Consider the following 19,737-nt stretch of genomic DNA (forward strand, 5'->3'; position numbering starts at 1 on the left):
GTATATACAGACTATTTCTAAGGTCCCTTCTAAATGTATGAATCCACAATTAAATAATCCGTCTTTGCCTGTTAGCTAATTTTTCTTTAGACTCCTCATTCTCATTGTTTATAAGTGGTTATGTTGGATATTGTTCTGTATTGGAAAGCCAGAAAAACACTCTTGCTTAAGGTTGACAGGTTTTATTTTTCAACCTTCTACAAGTCTGTATCAATCCATGGAAAATTTTGGCTAGCAGTAACTTACTATAGACCAGAACCTAAACTTGAGTCAGCAGTGTAAGACTTTGGTCCGATAAGCAAGAGTGAACCTGAGAGTATAACCAAAAGAAAGGGACAGCTAGTTCCAGTTCAAGGTGATGACATAAGAAGATCCTGAACCCACCTCTTCCCAGGGACACACCAAATCTACAGCTGTATATGGAAAAATTGGCAGAGCAACCCCTTCACATCAGGCAAACAAGAGGGAAACCACATCAAAGGGGGTTAGGAAAGGCTGAAACACAATCTTGCCATAAACCCCATCCCTGCTATAGCAACCCACAACTGGGAGTGAACTAAAACCCAGAGCTTCTCCCTGAGGAGCAAAGAGTTCAAACCCCACTAGAGGCACTCCGACCTTTTAGACGGCACCTGAGAGATGAGCGTCCAAAACACCTGGCTTTGAAGACCACTGGGGTTCATGCTCAGGAGGCCCATGGATCTGTGGTAAACTAAGAAACATCTATTAAAGGCCCTACATGCAGGCTTCCCTTCCCAGGGCCCATGGCAGAAACAGCCCGTTAAAAAGGGCCCAGACTTTATGTGAAAGAGACTTATTTCCTAATTTTAAAGCACTGGTCTAAGGGACAGGGGCCTTCTGGGTTACTCTCCATGGTTGGAGGCAAGTGCCATCTTGCACACTCTCCCTCTACCTTGCTAAAACCAGTGGTGCCATCTTTTTTTTTTTTCTTTCCTTTTTTTTTCCTATTTCTTTTTTATTTTCTTTGCTTGCCCTTTTTTTGGCAGGTGCCATCTTTGCATTTTCCATCTGCCCTGCTCCAACCAGTGAGCACCACTTGGCACTCTCCCTCTGCCATTCTCCAGAGTGCCAGTATCTCCCAGCAGGGAGATACTACACACATCTGATGCCCCAGTTTTTATATCCAGTGACCTGGTTTTTGCAGCTACCACCCAGGGGACACCCTTTGATTGTCTGGATCTAGATGCCAGGGGGGCTTACATTCCTGGGTCTCACAAGGAAAATTAGAGGTCAATATCCCTGATGGACATAAATGCAAAACTCTTCATGAAAATATTAACAAATTAAATTCAACAATACATTAAAAGGATCATACACCATGATCAAGTGGGATTTATTCCAGGATACAAGGATGGTTTAACATCCCAAAATCAATCAGCAAGATACATTACATTTAAAAAATGAAGGAGAAGAAACAGACACTTTTTGTTTTATTTTTTTGAACGTTTATTCATTTTTTGAGAGAGAGACAGAAAGAGAATAAGTGGGGGACGGGCAGAGAGGGAGGGAGACACAGAATCTGAAGCAAGCTGCTGGCTCTGAGATGTTGGCACAGAATCCAACATGGGGCTCGAACAGTGAGGTCGTGATCTGAGCCTAAGTCAGATGCTTAACTGACTGAGCCACCCAGGTGCCCAAGAAGAAATAGACTCTTAATTATAGAGAACCAGAGGGGAGGTGGGTGGGGGGATGTGTTAAATAGGTGACGGGGATTAAAGAGCATGTTTGCGATGAACACCAGATGTTATATGGAAGTATTGAATTACTATATTATACACCTGAAACTAATATTACACTGTGTGTTAACTAACTGGAATTTAAATAAAACCTTTTTTTAAAATGAAGGGAAAAATCATATGATCATGTCAATATATGCAGAAAAGCATTTGGCAAAATTCAGCATCCATTTGTGATAAAAATTCTAAAAAAAAATCTCAGTAAAGTGAGTATAAAGGAATATCCCTCAACATGATAAACGTCATACATGGCAAGCCCACAGCTAACATCATATTCACCAGTGAAAAGAGGAAAGTTTTTTTTCTAAGATCAGGAACAATACAAGAATGCCCATTCTCACCACTTTCATTCAACATAGTACTGGAAATCCTCACCAGAGTAAGTAGTCAAGAAGAAGAAAGGACATCCAAGTTGGAAAGGAAGAGTAAAACCATCACTATTTGCAGATGACATGATACTATATATAGAAAACCCTAAGATGCCACCAAAAAACCTGTTAGAGCTAAGAAATGAAGTCATTGAAGTTTCAGGATACAAAATCAGTATCCAGAAATTTGTTGCATTTATGTACGCTAATAACAAAGTAACAGAAAGAGAAATTTAAAAAACAATCCCATTTACAATTGCATCAAAAAGAGGAAAACAGTTAGGAATAAATTTAACCAAGGAGGTGAAGGACCTGTACACTGAAAACTGTAAGACACTGATGAAAGAAATTTAACAAGACACAAATAAATAGAAAGATATGCTATGCCTATGGGTGAGAAGATTAATATTGTTAAAATGTCCATATTACCCAAAGCAATCTACAGATTCAATGCAATCCCTATCAAAATTCCAATGGCATTTTTCACAGAAATAGAACAAACAATTCTCCAATTTGTGTGGAAACACAAAAGACCCTGAATAGCCAAAGCAATCTTGAGATAGAAGAACACAGAGATGGGGGGTATGAGAAGGGAAATAGGTGAAGGGAATCAAAAGGTACAGACTTCCAGCTATAAAATAAGTAAATCAGGGGGATATAATGTACAGCATTATCTATAGTTAATATTGTATTGCATATTTGAAATTTGCTAAGAGAGTAAATCTTGAAAGTTCTCATTACAAGAAAAAAAAATCTGTAACTGTGTATGGTGACAGATGTTAACTAGAATTATTGTGGTGACACTTTCACAATATATACAACTAGTAAATCATTATACTGTATGCCTAAAACTAATATAGTGTATATAAATTATACTTCAATTTTTAAAAAAGAAAGAAAAAGAAAACAACAGCTCATTCTACCAGAATAGGCAGTCCTTATATGAATACTTAATTCAAATAGCCACCACTGGAAAGAGCTGCAGAATGTACAAAGAAAAGTTCAAAGAACTGGCATTATTTAGCTTGTGGAAAGGGGACAAAGGATACCTTAAGAATCATTTTCTAATGGCAGCATAAAGCAGCATATCAAGGCATCAGAATGGATTTAGGTTAGCTCTAAAGCAGATCTTATGGGGCGCCTGGGTGGCTCAGTCAATTAAGCGTCTGACTTCGGGTCAGGTAATGATCACATGATTCATAAATTTGAGCCCCACACTGGGCTCTCTGCTCTCAGCACAGAGCCTGCTTCGGATCCTCTGTCCCCCCTCTTTCTTACCCCTCCCCCATTCACGCTCTTTCTCTTTCTCAAAAATAAACAAACACTTAAAAAAATAAAGCAGATCCTATGATAATGATGATCCTAGGTGGTAGGATTGCCAAGGAAATTTCGTTTTTCAAACATCTTTAAAACCAACCTGGACCCTACATTGCCTATCAGCTGTGTTATGAGTTCATGTATCAACTGGGGTTCGGCGCAGACACCACTCTAGGTGTTGAATACAAGGAATTAGATGCTTACAAAACAGATGGGCTGGAAAAACAGAGGCTAAGAGGGCTGCCTTTCCGCTTCCAAGTCAGACCACACAGCAACAACCTAGATAGAGATCAGGAACCTATGGAGACCACACAGCTGGCATCATAGCCACTTCTCACCAATAGAATTGGTGTCACTGCAGAGGCACAGAAAGTCTGATCATTGAAAATCACGCCTCATGTAGCATGCTCATCAAAAACTAACAAAGGAAAACTAACAGGCAGGGAAAATAGCTTCCATTTTGCTTTTACCTTCCAGTCTCACATCATTATACCTGATTGGCAAAATGTAAATTGTATACAGAATCCCATTAGCAGGGAAGTCTAAGAAACGTTGTTGGGGTTTTCTAAAGTCAATTTTTTAAAGTAGGCTCTACACCCAGCATGGAGTCCAACGTGGGACTTGAACTCACGACCCAGAGATCAAGACCTGAGCTGAGATCGAGAGTCAGACGCTTAACTGCCTGAGCTACCCAAGCACTCCTTCAAAGTCAATTTTTATTGAAGTATAACATAATTACAGAAAAATGCACAAATCACAATCAGGTACAGCTTGATGAATTTTTATAAAGCAGATGTACCCATGTAACTATAACCCAGATTGGACAACAGAAATCACTTACACACCAGAAAGCCTTCCTCATACTCGTTTCTGGGCATTATATTCCCAGAAGGTAGCTGCAATCTTGGTCTCTCACACCATAGAGCAATTTTGCCTGTTTTCGAGCCTTAGACAAAATGGGATGATGCAGTATGCACTCTTTTATGACTGGCTTTTTTCACTCAACATTATAATTGTGTGATTCATACATTGTATATAGTGATAGCATCTTCATTTTTATTGCTATATTGCATTCTTTTGGATAACTATAACATTGGTTGTACATTTTACTGCACATGGACATTTGGGTCATTTCTATTTGCGGATTATTACAAATAGTGTTGTTATGAACACTGGTGAATATATGTATACACTTCAGGTAGATATATAAGAGTGGGATTTCTGGGTTATGGGGGATGCGTATGTTTAGCTTGATTGGACACTGGCAAACAATTTTCCAAAGTGATAGATATGCCATATCCTCACCAAAACTTTGTGTTTTCTTCTTTTACATTTTAGCTATTCTGTTGAAAGTCTAATGCAATGTATTGAAATTGTATTGTGGTTTTGGTTTTTATTTTCTTGATGGCTAACAAGTGAAGCACCTTTTCATATGTTTATGGGCCATATGGGTGTCTTCTTCTATGAAATGCTTGTTTTTCACCCAATTTCTTATTGGCTTGTCTGACTTTTTCTTCTTCTTTGTAGTTCTTTATTCTAGGAGTCCTTTGTTGAACTCCTTTTGTCACTCCATGGCTTGTTTTTTCCATCCCTTCAGTAGTGTCTTTTGATGAAGACATTCATAATGTTGATGTAGTTCAGTTTACCAGATGTTTTCTTTTATGGATCATTTATTTTGTATGTATCCAATTTAAGAATCTTTGCTGACTCCAAGATCACTCTAGTATTTTCCTATGTGTTTTTGTGAAAACTTTATTGTTTTACTGTTCACATTTAGATTTACAATTCATCTGGTATTGATTTTTGTGTATGATGAAAAGGAAGGGGTGCCTGGGTGTCTCAGTCAGCTAAGTGTCCGACTCTTGATTTCAGCTCAGGTCATGATCTCATGGTTCATGAGATCAAGCCCCGCATTGGTTTCAGGGTCTGCTTGGAATCCTCTGTCTTCCTCTCTCTGCCCCGCCCCCTGCTGTCTCTCTCTCTCTCTCTCTCTCTCTCTCTCTCTCTCTCTCTCTCTCAAAATGAATAAATAAAACTTAAAAAAAAAAAAGAAAGAAAAGTAAGAAATGTAGTTTTAAGCCTTCCATCTCCTGTAATATTGCAGAATGGGAATGGGTTATCTATGGAAGGTGGTGAAAATGAATGATGAGTGCCAAGAGACCATGTCTGACACAGTGAGCTGGTGAGTTTTTACACTGTAAAATAGGTATCTCCAGACTGTGAATTTTCCTGAACCTCTTTTCAAATGTGATCTTTTATGATAGTGATTTCCCACATTCCACCCTTCCCCAATGTTAGCGATCCACCTCAGGCAGTTGCTTTGCCTCTCCTTTCTTACCCCGCCTCTTGGAATGTCATTACTGTGGTCAGAGCACTGTGGTCTTTTTCAGAAATTGTAGCAAGACTTGATCTGCTTTCAAATAAATGAAAAGAAGACCAGAGTTAGACTTGGTGGGTAAATGTGAATGTCAGTATACTTGTAAAGAAATGTAGTTTTACTAGCCATTCTAAGAAAGTGTGGTCAAGTACAGGTCATTGTTCTAAATGGTTTGGGGACATGGAAACAACTTAAGAGTTCATGAACAGATGAATAGATAAAAAAAAAGTTGTGGTATAAATATACAATGGAATATTATTCAGCCATAAAAACTGAGAAATCCTACCATTTGTGACAGATACAGATGGACCTAGAGGGCATTATGCTAAGTGAAATAAGTCGGAGAAACAGGAAGCCTGGGTGGCTCAGTCAGTTAAGTGTGTGACTTCAGCTCAAGTCATGATATCATAGTTCGTGAGTTCCAGCCCCATGTCGGGCTCTGTGCTGACAGCTCAGAGCCTGGAGCCTGCTTCAGATTCTGTGTCTCCCTCTCTCCCTGCCCTCCCCCACTCACACTCTGTCTCTGTGTCTCTCAAAAATAAATAAAAACATCTATAAAAAAGTCAGAGAAAGACAAACACTGTATGATCTCACATGTACAATCTTTAAAAAAAAGGCCAGGGGGTGCCCGGGTGGCTCAGTTGGTTAAACATCCAGGTCTTGATTTTGGCTCAGGTCATGATCTCTCGGTTCATGGGATCAAGCCCCATATTGGGCTTTGCACAGACAGCACAGAGCCTGCTTGGGATTCTCTCTCTCCCTCTCTCCCTCTCTCTCTGCTCCTCCCCCACTTGTGTTTTCCCTCCCTCCTTCTCTCTCAAAATAAATAAATAAACATTAAAAAAAAAAAAAAAGACCTCATAGAAAAAGAGATCAGAGGGGGCACCTGGGTGGCTCAGTTGGTTAAGTGTCCGACTTTGGCTCAGGTCATGGTCTTGCAGTTAGTGGGTTCCAGCCCCGCATCGGGCTCTGTGTTGACAGTTCAGAGCCTGGAGCCTGCTTTGGGTTCTGTGTCTCCCTCTCTCTCTGACCCTCCCTTGCTCTCTGTCTCTCTCTCTCTCAAAAATAAACATTAAAAAATTAAAAAAAAAAAAAGAAAAGAAAAAGAGATCAGACTTGTGGTTACCAGAGGCAGAGAGGGAGGAGAGGGGAATTGGAGGAAGGTGGTCAAAAAGTAGAAACTTTCAGTTATAAGATCATAAGTACTAGGAATGTAATGTACAACATGATGACTATAGTTAACACCCTGTATGATGCATATAAAAGTTTTAAAGAGAGTAAATCTTAAGAGGACTCATCACAAGGAAAAAATATTTTTATTTTTATATTTTTGCTTTTTATTACATCTATATGAGATGATGAATGCTAACTAAACTTATTGTGTGATCATTTCACAATGTGTGTAAGTCTAACCATCACGCTGTACACCTTAATGATGTATGTCAATTATATCTCAAAAATACTGAGAAAAAATAAATAAAAGACTTGAGGAAAAGTGGGTTCTCCCAAGTGGGTTAAACAAGCTCCTTAATGCTATTACCTCTCCCTGCTTATAGGCACAACCACTCTTGAAGTTTGTTTTTTCATGTAGAGCAATTGATGTCTCAATCTGATATACGGTATTATACAAAGGAGGTTTTAAAACCAGTTCCCTAGCTTTCGTACAGTCAGACTTCTCCCTGTGGGGTCCTTCTCTGGAAATTATGGGGTGGCCACTAGAACAATAAAATATGTCTAACGCAAAATTCTCAATTACCTTGTGCCTGAATCCCTGCTCTTCCCTTTGACGTTTGTATATATCCTTTGTTCCCTAATAATATCAGGTGAAGTGGCTTGTGAAATACGACTCTTTTATTATTCAGCTCAACTTCTATTTCATGTCCTAATATCTCTGGACCATTAGGAAAATTAACACTGGTCATTTCAAAACACACTGAAACGGTCATTTCCAAACCAGACTACACAGTTTCAAGATCTTACATAGTGCCGTGGCCCCTAGAATGGGATGGGTATCTTAGCTGGTGCTTAATTAGTTCACAATGATATGTCCAAGACTGATATATGTTGTAGGTGTCCCATGGCCCCTTTATGTCTAAGAAGCTTCTGTTGTTTCTGGGTCCCCTAGAGTTTTAACCAACTGCATAGATGCACCTGACAGCCATTCTAGGTTCTTCCAATTCCCATTTGCCAGGCACTCCTCTAATTACTCTATATGCATTGTCCTATTTAATCCTCATAATAATCTAATATGATAGTACCTATTTTTATTCACATTTTATAGATGAGGACTTTGAGGTTAGGTAATATGCTCAAAGCTCTCCTATCTCGTTAGGGGTAAAGCTTTCTCTGTGGATTGATTCCCTTTACTCTTTTGTGTGAATTCTCATTAATAATTCATTTTCCCACTCTTGTTCTGCCTCTCAGATCTTAGAGAAACCCCTTGCTATCATTTCCACTTGCTTTCAAATTTATCTTTGCGAAGACCCAGCATAGCAAGACACGCTAGTCATCTTAGTTAATCTCCTTATTCAACTCACGAAGCAAGTATTTCTAGGCAGCAGCTATATGTTCAACATAAATTCTGATGACTAATGTGCAAAAGAAATACAAGAGTCCCTTTCATAGGAAATACAAATGTAATTTAATTTAATTAGAAAGAAACCTTAGCTCTTCAATCGTTAACTGTTAATTTGACACTTGGGACTCAAACATACAAACAGCTATTGTTGTTTTTGATGGTTCTTTCTTCTGGGTCATGTCCCAGATGTAGCATAACTCTCTTATGCTCATTTGAGAGCTACTAAACCCCAAAGGGCCCACCTCCACCCACAGTCCTCCTCAGGGTCCAGTGGGTCTCAAGTCTCAATTTCCCATCTCTCTAATATGCTCAAGGTTTCCATAGGGATTAGAATGAGGATGAAATCTTTAAGAAATTCCAAGTGCCATTTTAGAGTCAATGTAGTTTTGATAGGTTTTAGGGATGACTCTGGAACCTAACCACTAAATATAAGCTCTTTATGGAAAAATAGGAACATATTCCCCCAAAACAAATTTGGAATCCAATCTGGTTACACTTCTTGATTATAAACCATGTTAAATTCTTCGCATTTCTCAGATACCTTAAGTTGTAAACCTGGCCACTTTATTTTTTTAAATTGTTTTTTTTAATGTTTGTTTATTTTTGAGAGACAGAGAGACAGAGTGTGAGCAGGCGAGGGTTAGAGAGAGAGGGAGACAGAATCTGAAGCAGGCTCCAGGCTCTGAGCTGTCAGCACAGAGCCCAGTGCAGAGCTCAAACTCGTGAACCGTAACATCACAACCTGAGCTCAAGTTGGACACTTAATCTACTGAGCCACCCAGGCGCCCCTAAACCTGGCCACTTTAAAAGGAAACTTCTGATATTTCTCTATTCTCAGACAGAAATAGATGTTTCATTCTGGACACCAATTCTCAACTTAAGCAAATTAGTGCTTCTAGCTACTTGAGGGAAAACAGAGCTCTCTGGTAGGAATCATTTATAAGACTTTACAGAAGTGTTTTACAGAGTTCTAATTACACTTATTTATCTCAAAAGTAATCCCCAGTTAGCTGAATGTAAGGTGACCTACGGTGGAAACTAGTTTTACTGGAACATTTTATTCTGTATTTCTGTGACCATGAGTTTAGTCCTAGGGAAAGGAAACTCAGAACCATTTGCTTCTCTCCGTCATGTAGGTCTGGTTCAGGAGCCTGCTCAAATAGTCCATGATCCTGATGGAAAGCAGAATGTCAGGGCTTTATAAGAAGAAACATAAAATTCCTGATCCCAGAGAGTGATCAGTTCATCTTATTGCTTCCTCCTCAGATGAAGAACAATTTCAGTAAGATGAGATCCCTGAGCATAGAATCTGCAGGAAGGGGAGAGTACTGAAATGGAGGATAACCTTAAACTTTGTCCTGAGGAATTTTGAAGTCTCCATCCACCTCAGTTTTGTTATCTGTGAAAGGGGGTCTTGATACCTATTTAACAGGAATATTATAAGATCAAAAGAGTTATGTGAAACTCCTCTATGAAATTTAAAACAGTATAAACCACTACAGATTTTGAAAATTCATTTTTATATTTCCTTTGCTTTTTAACCTAGAAAATGCACTGATCAGCCATAATGACCCCATTACCTATTTTAAAAGCATTGCTAGACTTTGATGATGGTGGGATGATAGTAGCAATAGCAAGAAAAACAGAAAGAGGAGTATGAGTGGTGGGGTATGTGTGTGTGCTGTCCCCTGTGCTGGATTTTCTTTGTGTCGCAAGACTTTCTGTGAAAGCTGTCCTGTGTTCAAAGGGAAATGAACACAAATTAGATGGGCAATCTACTCAGCTATCAGAATTCACATTAATCTTACCACCAAAATAACTGTCCATTGCAAGTTCAGTTCACTTTTTTTTTTTTTTTTTTTTGAAAAAAACAAGCTCTGGCTGGTTTTATTAAAGAAAAATTTTACAGGATTTACTTTCCACCAGACTGTTCTGGCATGCTTCTAATGATAATACAATCACCTGGATCAATGATAGCCAGTGTGCATACTCTGTAGTATTTCCCACATGTTGTGCCCAATTCAACATTATTCCTACTGTATTTGTGGCCAACATGGCATAATATTCTATTTCAGATTTCCTCAAGGCCGGGCAGTTGTTAGTGAGGATGACCAGTTTCGCTTTGCCATGTCTGACTATTCAGAGTCTGCTTGTACCCCAGCACATACTTTCCACTTTCCATAATGAATTGAAGCCTAGAGTTAATCACCTCCACTGACTTTTTGTCTTCTTGGTGGCCACCATCTTCCTGCTTTAGGTGTGGGATGGCCCCAACCGAGAGCAGCAGCCAAGATGGCTGGGAGTGAGAAAGGGTCATTATTATTTTCTGAAATAGCCATTTTTATTGCTAATAGTTGCATAGACTTGTGGAGATTTCATTTTGCTTTGTTAAATTGGTTAAGATATCTTAAATTAGCCGTTAGATAAGAGTTTACCTTAAGAATGCTGTTTTAAGAGATGAGATAAGTTCCAATCTGGAACCAAGAGTGACCTAGAACAGATACATCTTTCCAATTCCAATCCAATGGAACCCTTAGGCTGAATTCTACCTCTTAAAAAAAAAAAAAAAAAAAGGAGGGGATATAAAGGTGGAGAAAAGAAAGCTGATAAATCACTCCCTCCAGTTTTTGGAAGGAGGTAGATCATGCTTCCACTCCTACAAGGCTAGTGTTGGGAACTCCCCATTTTGGAAGATGAGGCAGATCTTGACATGAAAAAAGTTTGAAGTAGTGTCCCACCCTAGAAAATAAGCTAAATTAACTTCTTAGAGTACACAGTTAAGATGTAAAAACAGTAAATACCTAGCACAGTCAAAGGCTTTAGAAATGCACATATCTCTTGGGGAGCAATTTAAATTTCAGAACTCTATCTTTAGAAATTGGGGTGCTGGGGGGCTCAGTCGGTTAAATGTCAGATTCTTGATTTCGGCTCAGGTCATGATCTCACCATTGGTGAGTTTGAGCCCTGCATTGGGCTCAGCACTGGGCCTAGAGCCTGCTTAAGATTCTCTCTCCTTCTGTCTTTGCTCCTTCCCCACCCACACACGCACACGTGCCCTCTCTCTCTCTTTCAGAAGAAAGAAAGAAAGAAAGAAAGAAAGAAAGAAAGAAAGAAAGAAAGAAAAGAAAAAGAAATAATTAAGCATATATGCAAAGATTGAACTACCAGGCAGATCATCTCAATTATGTCCAGTATTTTTTGCCATAAGCATCTTTGCCAAAGACATCTTTGCCACCAACATTTTTGCCCTGTAATAATTGGCTATAAGGCAATTTTGCCATGAAAAATAAAATAACTGGTTGACAGTTTGGTTTCATTTCTCCATTGGCAAAGTTTCCATTTTTATATTATATAAATCTTGGCTAGCTCTCATAATGGTCTGAAGAGTGATGAGTAGACATAATGGTCTTAAGATAGTAGATGATAAATACATATATCGCCTTATTAGAAAATATGGTAACAAAACTTACTAGAAGTGTGAAATAAGAGAGTATAAAGCCAGACTGCACACTACACTACTAGGAAATGATTACATATCAGTTACAATGATAACAAAGTTCAGTTACAAATGCATCCCAGAGTTAGCATTTCTTCCACATTTCCCATGGAACTTTGGAACATCCATCAGGGGACGTGTGACAATAGGTGAAGAATGAACATCCATGTAGAAGGCTTTCACAACCCAATACAAAGCTTAGTTACAAATATACATCTTAGTATTTGGAAAACCGATACCTCTCTTAAAGAAGGAAGAAATTAATACATAATTTTATTAGTTTTTTCATGTTTCATTATGTCCTTTTCAATATCCCTTTTTTCTTTTTCATTATTTTATATTTTATGACAGAATTGCCTTATAGTCAATTAGTTATGCAGTGAAAATGTTTGTGGTAATGCAAAGATGTCTCCAGCAAAGATGTTTATAGTGAAACTACCTGGAACACATCGAAGCAATATGCATCATACAGGAATAGTAAAAGCAACTACATATCCAATAATAAGAGTTTAGTTAAATACATCCAGATGATGTGTACTATTTGTATTTAATGTAATGTTATAGATAAGTATTTATTAATGTGATAAAGATTTCTAAAATTTTTTAAAGACAAACACAAGTGACAACCAATATGTACTCAATGGTTCCAATTTTATAAAATAAATAATGTGTGAATATAAGTATGGTTTTAAAAGCTCTTAAAGGGCTTCTGGTTCAAGATAGTAGACTGAGAATATGCATTTAATCCCCTTTTGCTCTCCAAATCCCACTAAAATTATTTTATTTTATTTTAAGCTTATTTATTTATTTTGAGAGAGAAAGAGCACGTGTACAAGTAGGGGAGGGGCAGAAGGAGAGGGGGAGAGAGAATCCCTCTCTCCTTGAGGGGCTCAAATTTACAAACGGCAAGATCATGACCTGAGTTGAAGTTGGATGCTTAACCAACTGAGCCACCCAGGTGCACTTTTTTTTTTAAGTTTATTTATGTATTTTGAGAGAGAGAGCGCGCGCACCCCATTAAAATAATTTTAAAACACACATTCACAAAGAACACAGTTTATAAGAGTGCAAAAAGTACCCCCTGCCCCCAGCTTCATTTCCAATGGGCTTACTCCTTCTCTCAAAGTGGAAAGAATCCAAGCAATGAGACGAGAAGATTGAAAAAGATTCTTACTTTTCATTTCATACTTTCTGTACTATTTGAATGTTTTCATTAATATGTGTGTATTTTTATAACTCAAAATTACTGAAGGATAGATGCAAATGTATTAATACAGTAGCATCACATTTAGCATTTACCTCAGCTAGGATTCACCTAAACTTAGTAGAGTTGGTGGTAAAAGAGAAAGAATAAAGGAAAGGGGGAAAGGAGAGAAGGAAAAGAGGAGGGGAGAGTAAGTGAGAACCTTTTAAGTGGTACGGTGATTTCTGCCTTACCTTCCTTTCAGTTAGCTCAAACTTAACCCAAAGTAAATATGAAGGAAGTAATATGAATTTGATCCATTTCTGGTCTCATGTGCTTTTCATGCATTGAGGATCTAGTCATGCTGAGTGTGATTCTAGTGTTAACAGAACCTTTTATATTTGTTTGTTTGCATTTAAATAACATGGCTTATAAACACAACTACTTCATTAGCTGCTCAGCTGAGGAAGCAACATTCTGTTCCATCACTGAACGACTTAGGGTATTTTTCAAGGATAATTATCATTCCTCCCTGAATTTAGAAGTCAATTCCCAAAACTATGGAAAGCTACTGCAGAAATTAGTAATCAGTGGTGGTAGTAAGGTGTATTTTGTTTTCTCCCCCTCTTTTGTAATATTTTCTATTTGAAATATGAGAAAGTCTTCCTTTTTAATAAGGAAACTGTATTTGAAAAAAATTGTAACAGTACCTAGCGCTCTCATCCCACCCTCACCTGGCTGGTGGGCATCCAGTGGCTCCTCTTTCCCAAAGGCAACAGGTTTCATGACCCAACTTGAAGAGCTATCTCCTTTCCTCCTGCTGCCCCAAATGGAGCCCTTTTTTAGTAATAAGATGCTATAACATACTAATTTTATGCCTTACAAAACTCACTCAACTGCAATCTGCATCAATGGTATATGTAACTAGTCCCTCAATTTCTTTTTCCTTATATAAAGTGCTTCATGAAATTCTAAGAAACTCAAATTTATATTCATCAGTAGGAAAATTGTTTTTGGGGGGGAATTTGAAAAAAAACATAGAGAACGGCATTTTTAGCAGAAACATTCAAGAGGCTACTACTTTATTTTATAAGTTAAAAAGTCATCCAAGAAACTTCAGATAGCATAGAAGAGGAACTCACATACCGATGATTAATCTGTTGCTTCTGCCTACAACATTGAGCAATCAGGGTTGGGCTGTCCCCAAAGAACAACTTTGAAATCCTGGAAGGGCAATCAAGCACTTATCTCAGAGGCCTATGGGATTGCCAAATCCTTTGGATACTTTAGAAGTTAGAGAGGAAGAAGCAGCTGAGCACTGTCTGCTCTTTCGGGGGGCCAAGCCCTGATGAAATCTGTCCAAACTGATAGCCTGGCCAGGCTTCAGGGTTAATGGTTCGGGTCTGTAGAAAGCAAGACTCCAAGACTGCATGTTCTCTGTGGAGGATAGGTACTTGGATAGGTACCTAATCGCAAATCAAGGATCCAGTTTTAATCCTTATTCTGTGATGCAAAACACTTTGCTTTAATCTCCCGGACTCCCTTTATTTTTATAGATTTAAAATGGAAAGCATACTCTTTACTTATTTTGCATATTGAGAGGCTCCTTATGGGTATATAGTGCTGGAGTCCCAAGGTACCATAAGCTTTAAAATACATATTTTAGAAAAAGGATAGAACACTCTATAGCAAAGTTATTGGGCTTTTGTAGTGTGGGAGGTAGCAGACAAGCAGTTCCTGATGAGCCCAGTGGGAAGCAAGCCTGGAAACATTTTCATGTTCCTCTTTAGCATTTTACAACTTGTTTGCTTGTTAAATTAATACCTTGGCAACAACAATCTCATTTTTCTTGCATAGAATCCATCTCTAAGAAAACGTACACCTAGAAACTGTCAACAACGATTTGCTTACCAGGTAGAGTGAACCCATTGACAGTGTTGGTATGGATCAGCCTTAATTCTTTCTCAGGGCATTGAAGCAAAAGACACAGGGGAGTAGCTGTCAGGGGTGAAGCAAAAGACACAGGGGAGTAGCTGTCAGGGGTGTGCCGGTGAATCCCATTCTGCCTGACGGTCCACAGGAGGCCTGCACCACAGCCACCTCCCCTGTCATCTGATGTTAGGACTATGGGGAGTGCTTTACAGTAAGCTCAACTGAACCATATTCTAGGAATCTCAAACAGCTACAAGTCCAAATAAAAGTTCTGAAAATCCTTCTTGAGACAAAAGTCTCTCTCCTCAGATTTACTGAGATTCCTGACCACACCCCAATCTGGGCCTCTTTGTTCGTCACCTTCAAGATCTCAGACTTGCTGCTAAACCACTTACCTAGTACCCACCCACACCCCCATACTCAATACATCCTGTCTAGGACATACCATCTATTGCACCATTTCACCTAAAACTTAAGATATGCTAAAATTTCTTTCCAGCTCAGACCGTGCTCAGCAGCTCCACTGCCATTCTCACCACTAGTCCCGTGTCCCATCCCTACCAAGCCTACTGGGATGAGCCTATCCTGGATCTCCATGCTCCCCCATCAGCCACTTCTCCCTACCCCACTGGCTTCATCCAGTCAGTGCCCACTTGAAGGAGGCCAGAGTGTAAACTCTGCGAGTCTATACCACTCTTCTTTCCCCTTAATCACATATGATAGACCTCCGGCGTGTCCCTTAGCGTCTACAATACTTGGTAATAAAAGAGATGCCGGAGGCATAGTTTCTACGCCTCCTGATCTTTAATTCCTCCTTCTTCCCCTACTTCTGAGATGGGGACTGACTAGGGAGATACCAAATTGATCTGGAGAGGATGAACTAGATATGCTCAGCTTATGGAGCCTGGCCTCCATGAAAGGACATGGAATCCTAACCTACCCCTCCAGCTGTGATATCCAATTTTAAGCTTTAAGCATCTAAAGCAAGAACAGTTGTGAAAATACTAGCCTTCTTGTGAGAGCAAGATCAAACAAGGTCATGGATATGAAAGCACTTTGCCAACTAAACTATTTGAAACAGATAAATCACATTAATAATTGTAGTGATTCTTTTCAAAGGGAAACAGCCAAGACCTTGAGTGAAAAGTCAAGTACATCTTTTCCTTGAGGAAAAGTCAGTACATCTCCCCTCTCCTGCCTCCTTCTCCCTGGCCGCACTCATCAAGTTCCAACACTCACTGCCTTCTGTCACACCCAAATCTCCCACTCCTTTTTCCTCACGCAAGTTTCCACCCACCCTCCAGCACCAGGGGAGACTTCTCCACTAGCTCCACTAATTCACTATTGTGAATTATAGAAATTCACAATAAGGCATGAATGAGGATTAATTCTTCTGGAATATATTTATATATTAAAAGAATTTGTTAATTGAAAGAATTTCATATTGTTGGAATAGTCTGTAGAGGAAAAAAGAGAACATGACTTTTTATGTAGTTTAGGTTTATTTTTTCAGATTTTAAATTAATACATGCACTAGTCAGCAGAAACATATTCATATTTTCACCAAAAAATATGTGCAAAAATGTTCACAGGCACATTATTCACAATAGCCCAAACCAGAAACAGCCTGAATGCTCATCAGCAGAACAGATAACACGTAATTGAGTCACAGAATGGAATACAACATAGCAATGAAAATGAAGGAACTAAAACTTTACACAGCAACGTGGACAAATCTTACAAGCATGATAGTGAGTAAAGGAAGCCAGGCACAGATGAGTACACACCACATGATTGCATTTATATAAAGTTAAAAGGTGAGACAAAAGGAATCTCTGATGTTAGAATTCAGGACTGTTCACCCATTTCGTGGGGAGGTGATAGTGACTAGGCAGGAGACACAAGGTAAACTTCTGAGGTGGTAACGTTGTTCATGGTAATGATGTTCTGTTGCTTGATCTAAGGATTGGTTACATAGTTGTATAGATTTTGTGATTCACTGAGCTATAAATCTATGTATGCACGAATACATATGTAAATTAAACATGCATGTTTTAATTTAGTATGCATACATGTTATACTTAAATGTAAGTATAGCATGTGTTAAAAGTTTATTTAAAAATTAGCAACACACGTTTACTGTATAAAATCTAGAATATAGAAAATATATAATGTTAAATATAGCTTTCAAGAAAGGTAAAATCATGACTCATATCAATATAAAATGAGCCCACATCAAAGATTTTATTTAACACATTAATTAATGTGTTACAACCAATAAGATGTTATAACAAGTTCAAATGGATTTGATTTATGGAGATTTATATTATCTACCAGACAAAATTCATTTGCATTACATTAATAAGAATCATTTACACAGCTACAACAGGATATATTTGCATTACTATCTATTTTCTACATGTTAATTTCTTTCTCTACAAAGTTGTAAAATAATCTAGCCAAGAACAATGAAAGCAGAAATAACCAGAATGGATGAACTAAATTTCACTCACTAAATTTCAAAGATTTTCTTACAATACAGTAAAACCAAAACAACCTATATTCCTTCTAGTCAGGGATAACATATACAAATTTTGTGCCATATTTTTTAAGATCATGTGAGAGTTGTCTTATATCTGTAGCAAACTTAACCTAACTAAAAAAAAAAAAACAAACAAAACAAAAAAAAAACTTACTTAACTGTTTCCATTTTGAGGACAGATTTTTCCTTAGTTCCAGAAAGTATTTGTTCACATTTCTGGTTATTTCCTTAGCATGCTTTCTTAGAAGAAAAAGTACTAGATCAAAAGATTCATCATCTTAAGACGCTTGATACATATTGTCGAATATTATAGAAATACTTTGGAACACATAGTTGGAGGAACCTAACTAGGCTACCTGTGTATTCCAGGAACTACTCCTGCCCATAAGATTTCAGGAGTAAAATGTGTGTTTACAGTCTTGCAACTACCCACCATCTGCCCTCTTCTCCTTTGCTTTTGGACTTCACCAATATTGAGTAAAAACCTAGTCACTGACTCAGGAAAAAATGTGGGTTGGCACAGCAAACTACAGAAATCTCAAGTGCAAACACAAATCCATGACTACAAGAGGGCTGCCTGCACAGATGGCTTCATCTGTATTAGGTTATAAATCCCTTGAGGACTTTTCCAGAACACAACTCAAACCCCACTTCCTCCATAGGACTTCCTGTGTTCACATGTATTTTCTGATCTGTTTGCCAGTCTGCATTTAAAATATTCTATAAGTGATGTGTATTTATAGTGTTTATCGTTGTCTATTAAGTGCCAGGGAGTGGTATGCTAGGCCTGGAGTAAGTGGTAAGCAAAACAGATTTCTTCCTGGACTGTCCAAAAAGTCTGACTACCATACTTCTATAATATACAAGATATAACCATAGGCATGGAATGAACATCGTGCATTTTAATGTCAGGGTATTTATTGTTTTTTTGTATTTGTTGATTGTTTTCAGGAGGTAGGTCTTCTCTTTCCAGCTAGATAAGATGCTCCTTGAAGTCAAGGGCCATGTCTTTACTTCTCTGGCACCTTCCAAAATATTGAGCTTTTAGTAGGTGCCAGCAGAGAGCAAACTAATTGAAAACGTTAGTGCCTCTTGTCTGCACAGATCAAGCAAACTATTCCTTCCAGCTCCTCGATATCTCTTAGAATCTCTGTGGGAATAAGTAACAAAAGACTGGGAAACATTAATTTCTTATGTAAGTGATCATTTTACATTTTATATCTTCACCAATAGGTGGCACCATCAATTTTAAAGTTACATTTTATCTCGTTATAGCCCAAAATTCTTAAGTATGGAATTCATTCAGTAAATGTTTATTGGCACCTTCTATGAGTAGGCTGCCCAGCTGGCCACCACCAACAGTAAAAACAAAAACAAAAACCACTATAGATACACTTTTCATATTTCCTTTTCTGATATTTCACTGCCAGATTTCATCCTCATTTTAAAAATAACATCTAAGTCTTGGGTAATGACTCATAAACAACAGTTTTACAATTGTGTGTGTGTGTGTGTTCCAACTCAACCTAATATCTTATTTAAAACGAGGGAGAGTAATGCAAAGGTAACTATAAAGCAAACCAGAAAAATCTGGATGGGGGGGTATGGGGATTCAATCTGCAGCATTTAATCCATCTTGGCTTTTTAATTAACACAATTTACCACTTCTCAGTGAAAGGAACTTTTCTTTCCTTTTGGGAGATAAGAGAAGTATGATCCAGGCATTACAGAATTATTTCTACAGCTTCCAAGGCAGCACAGTCCCATCTGGAGATAATAAAAGGTCCCATTCCTCTCTGTTTATTTCATTTCAAAAGGTTCATTCTCTGGAATTGCCTGAGGTTGCAAACTGTAGCCATATGCCAGCTAGAGAGGGCTGCTGCCTGAGAACTGCTCAGGGAGTCTAGTCCCCAGAGAACTCGTGTAAGGTTGTCTCAGAGTAGAAACAGGTCCCTTACGCTCTCCCCAAAACATTGCCTTGTCCACAGTCTGAACACAGAAAAGGAGCAAAAAGAAACAAGGAGGAGGGCTCAGCAGGGAAATGCAGTATTTGGAACTGCAGTCTTTGTATGAAACACCATTATCATAGTCACTAATTTACCCCCCTATAGATGAGAGAAAGGGAACATTTGACCAAGTCTGTTCCTCTTTTCGCTAAACTTCTTTAAAGTGCGGTGAATGTCATTA

At 38.3% G+C, this 19,737-nt stretch overlaps 1 protein-coding gene and 1 pseudogene across 1 annotated transcript in view; one reads left to right on the top strand and one right to left on the bottom strand.

Moving 5' to 3' along the window:
* NFE2L2 (NFE2 like bZIP transcription factor 2) overlaps nucleotides 1-19,737 on the top strand; it is a 103,407-nt gene that overhangs the window by 13,507 nt on the left and 70,163 nt on the right. The gene's annotated exons all lie outside the window — the stretch shown is intronic.
* LOC132671019 (large ribosomal subunit protein eL30 pseudogene) lies at nucleotides 9,907-11,059 on the bottom strand (annotated as a pseudogene).

The sequence above is a fragment of the Panthera onca genome, chromosome C1, assembly GCF_046562875.1.
Source record: "Panthera onca isolate mPanOnc1 chromosome C1, mPanOnc1 haplotype 2, whole genome shotgun sequence".
NCBI classification, from domain to species: Eukaryota; Metazoa; Chordata; class Mammalia; order Carnivora; family Felidae; genus Panthera; species Panthera onca.